The 3,956-nt window shown below is 34.7% G+C and overlaps 1 long non-coding RNA gene across 1 annotated transcript in view; it reads left to right on the plus strand.

The window, feature by feature from the left end:
- The window catches only part of LOC107720515 (uncharacterized), a 13,461-nt gene extending 13,300 nt beyond the window's left edge, over positions 1 to 161 (plus strand). The window contains exon 3 of the long non-coding RNA XR_001637621.1: positions 151 to 161. This is a non-coding gene — a long non-coding RNA (uncharacterized LOC107720515). The remainder of the gene's footprint in view (positions 1 to 150) is intronic.
- The last annotated feature ends 3,795 nt before the right edge of the window (positions 162 to 3,956 follow it).

Here is a 3,956-nt window from a genome sequence, read left to right on the forward strand (position 1 = left end):
AACTTTTGAACGGTAGTGTATATTGTTAGAAAAGATTTCTATTTTAAATAAATGCTCTTATTTTTAACTTTTTATTCATCAAATAATCCTGTATATAATTATATAAAAATATATATATATATATATATATATATATATATATATAATAAGATATATAAATAATCCATGGCAAGAATTATGCACATGGATTCCTGTTGAATAAAACTTAGATTTTGCACTTATGGACTTATGGATCTAGTGAGTGTGAAAACCAACCACAAAGATAGAAATTTCTGGATTTCAAAGACTTAAACAAGGGCAAAATGAAAAAGAAAAATTCATGGCCTTGTATATTTTCAAGCTCAAACAAGCTGAGATCTGAAGTGTTGGCAGCCTGAGGACAGTCTTAACCCTCAGGTTTTAGGGATCCCCCGGTTTCTTTCCAGTGTTTACACAACATTCCATAGTCTGAGCCGTCAGCGTCAGTAAATACAGGGCCCTCCAGCACAGGTGCTCCAAACATTACTGGCCCCTGATGTCTGCCGTTGGGCAAAGCATTTATCAACCCTCTGCTATAAAAAAAATAAATAAAAATGCAGCAACCTTATTTCAGGTATAAGAAAAAAAAATAAATAATAATAATAATAATAATAAATATATATATATATATTATATTATATTGTGTGATCACTTATGCACAAACATTTTAAATTTTATAATAAAATAGATGTCATATGCAATGCATAAGTCTGATGGTATTTCAAATATGTATTTCATTTGTATTTTAAAGTATTTCAATTGGATGTATTACTTTAAAATTAATTAGCTGTCAATATACAATGTGCAATTAGTGTGCAATTAGTAGTGTCATTATTATTATTATTATTAATAATAGACAATTATGAAATGTTTTAAAAGTATCTGTCAATATGTAATTCATTTGTGAGATTTTATTTCATAATTGTATTTAATCTCAGATACGCTTTACAAAAAATAAAATAGCTTTCAATATGTAATGATGGCCTGCACCCCAGCAGAGTCGGAGCGGAACTCCTGTCGGACAACATCTCCAGGACGCTGCACTCCATATGACTAGTAAGTCAAATCTCAAATAACTGCCCTGATGACTTGTGTTCTACCCGCTTAAATGATAGAATTTGTGAGATTATAAATGCATTACATATTGACAGATCATTTTAAAATAAAAACAACAATAGATTTCATAATTTTTTTAAGTAATTATACCAATTACACACTGCATATTGACAGCCAATTTTAGTTTTTGTTTAATTTGGAATTAATAAATAAAACTGAAATACTTTAAAATAAAATAGCTTCAAATATGTAAAGTATTTTGTTATTTTAATTGCTTTAACATACAACAAAAAATATTAATAATAAAAGTAGCTATCAATATTTAATGCATTAATATGAAAAAATATATTTTTAAATAATTTTTATTTTACTTTAAAGCAGCTGTCAATATGGTTGTAAGAGTTAACGTAACATTTATTATTATTAAAATTAATGCATTATTACGTAGACTTAAAATTAATGCATTATCTACAAAGAATCCACAGATGCAGATTTCATGAACTCCCTGGAAACATGCACATTCCTGCCTGGCATACCATATTCAACATCCTCTCAATTGGAATGTGCTGATTCTAATCTCACACATTATTTAGGACGAATATGCAAATTGGGCTGCAGGGCCAGAGAGACGAGGGGACGAGAGGGAGCCGCGTTCAAACTGCCGCGCTGCTCTTTTAAAGTAGGACAGGCGTTTGTCTTTCCCAATGTCTTGGGAGCGTGAGGGACAGTTATGTAAGCCAGGTTGCCAGCAGATGAGCATAGACATGAGCAGAGGGTTTCAAACCCTCACACCATACGAAAGAAAGCTATTTTGGTGGCTCGTGAAGCACACTTTGACTCAGCGTGAGAAGATGACATGGCGAGGGGCAGATGGGCCTGCAGTGACGCAAAGAGAAAGAAACCAGAGGGAACAAAAAAGGACAAAGCCTTATTTTCTTAAATTATGGATGACGTTTCTTTTGTGAAGTCATTCAGCAAATACTTTTTTCCCAAAGCTGCTTCACAAAAAGTGGCTTTTTTATTTCCAGATCATTCAACAAGTCTGCCACTGGTCTATATTCCATCAAAACACATTATGAACATGTCAAAGCTGATATTGCAATAATAATAATAATAATAATAATAATAATAATGCACAAAAAATATGTTGTAAACAAACAGTGATAAAATACATTGGTATAATAATAATAATAATAATAATGCTTAAATATAAAATTAATTAAATGTAATAAAAATAATGAACAAAATAAAATGGCATACATTTTTAAAAAGTCAAATACATTGGTATCATAATGCATGCTCATACAAACACACACACACATAACCATCACAAACATACTGTATGTACAATAATGTACAGTATGCTTTTTGTGGACTTTGCATCTCTTGCATTTGTTTGTGCTCCCGGTCCCCATTTCAGCATCCTCTATCTGCAGTTTACATATTTTAAATTTCGTACACATGCACCGGAATCCATTTTTTACATTTCACCACTCTAAAACCCAAATATGCGGTGCAGACATTTCTATCCTGGTGGATTGTGTTGTACTTATAGGGCAGAGTCATAATAGTGGTGAGGAGCCAGCGGGTACTGTGAGCCTGTCACACGTGTGCAGGTGGTGTAATTGTGATGCGTCTGGTTTGAGGGGCCTGAGGGGCCGCTGTGGTCTTCACACCTCTCTGCTGTCGAACTGAAATAATGTCATCAGGGAGACATGCAGGAAATGAGCATTCGCCTGACGGGATGACTCTCCAAGGGCTTTCACCACGAATCCCGCAGGATCGGCAGGCAGATTTGCCAATATCTGCTCTCATTCATGCATTTTTAAAGACGCAATTTACACACAAAACAATGACACTTTCACGCCTGCTTCTAAGCACTGGATTCAAAACCGATACTGGGAGACAGATAATGATGCTCAAGAAGTTTTACCAATAGAAAAATACACAACCAGTCAAAAGTTCGGAAAAATAACTTTTTTTTTCTCTCTGTCTTTCAGAGCATAGGAGACTTTCAAACCTCCACAGCAGCAACTGCAAAGGTGGTCACCTGGGAAGCCCTGTTGATCGAGATCAAAATCTGTAGTCCATTACTAATCATGGTGTAATTTATAAATGAAGGCTACCCGACTGAAGGAGTGGAACAGATCTGAAACCAAATCCCACTGAGTCAGCAATCCCTAATGTGATTCAAACAGACCTAAGGAGATTTGAGTGATTTTTGCCTTGACTGAGCCAAGTGGAAGAATCAGAGATCCATGCTGATGTTTGCTGCATTAGGAGTCATCTGCGGAGCCCCGAGCCAACTTGATGCAGCTATCAGGACGGCCTCCCTCGAGGACCTGGATCTGTATCACACATTAATCTCATTGCAGGGGTACTGATCCAGGATCAGGCTCTCCTAACCTGCCCAGACTGATTTGCATCATTTTAATTTAGGAGGCGAAACGGACCCTGAAACGGCTTATGTTCTGCAGCTTCATGTAGCAGACGGCTGGAGTTCAGCCTGACCTCACAGCATCCAGTCTGCTGGAGACCAGTCACTTCATGACAGCAAGGTGAGATCAAGAGCAAAGCCGGACCTGGTAACAGAATGCATACACAATTATAGCTCATAATAATAATTATAAACAATTTATAAACCGCTCTGTTTTATTATTGCTATTATATAAAACATTAATTACAATTGTCATTTAATAATAATAATAATAATCAACATTTGTAATTAAAAAGCATGTAATTACATTTAAGTATAATATCAATAATATAATGATATTTATATTAATAAAATATAGTAAAAAGTTATTTTATTAGTTTATAATAATAATACCGTATTGGCCCGAATATAAGACGACCCTGATTATAAGACGACCCCCCTTTTT

Source organism: Sinocyclocheilus rhinocerous, unplaced genomic scaffold, assembly GCF_001515625.1.
Source record: "Sinocyclocheilus rhinocerous isolate Xijiao unplaced genomic scaffold, SAMN03320098_v1.1 scaffold3040, whole genome shotgun sequence".
In the NCBI taxonomy this organism is placed as follows: domain Eukaryota; kingdom Metazoa; phylum Chordata; class Actinopteri; order Cypriniformes; family Cyprinidae; genus Sinocyclocheilus; species Sinocyclocheilus rhinocerous.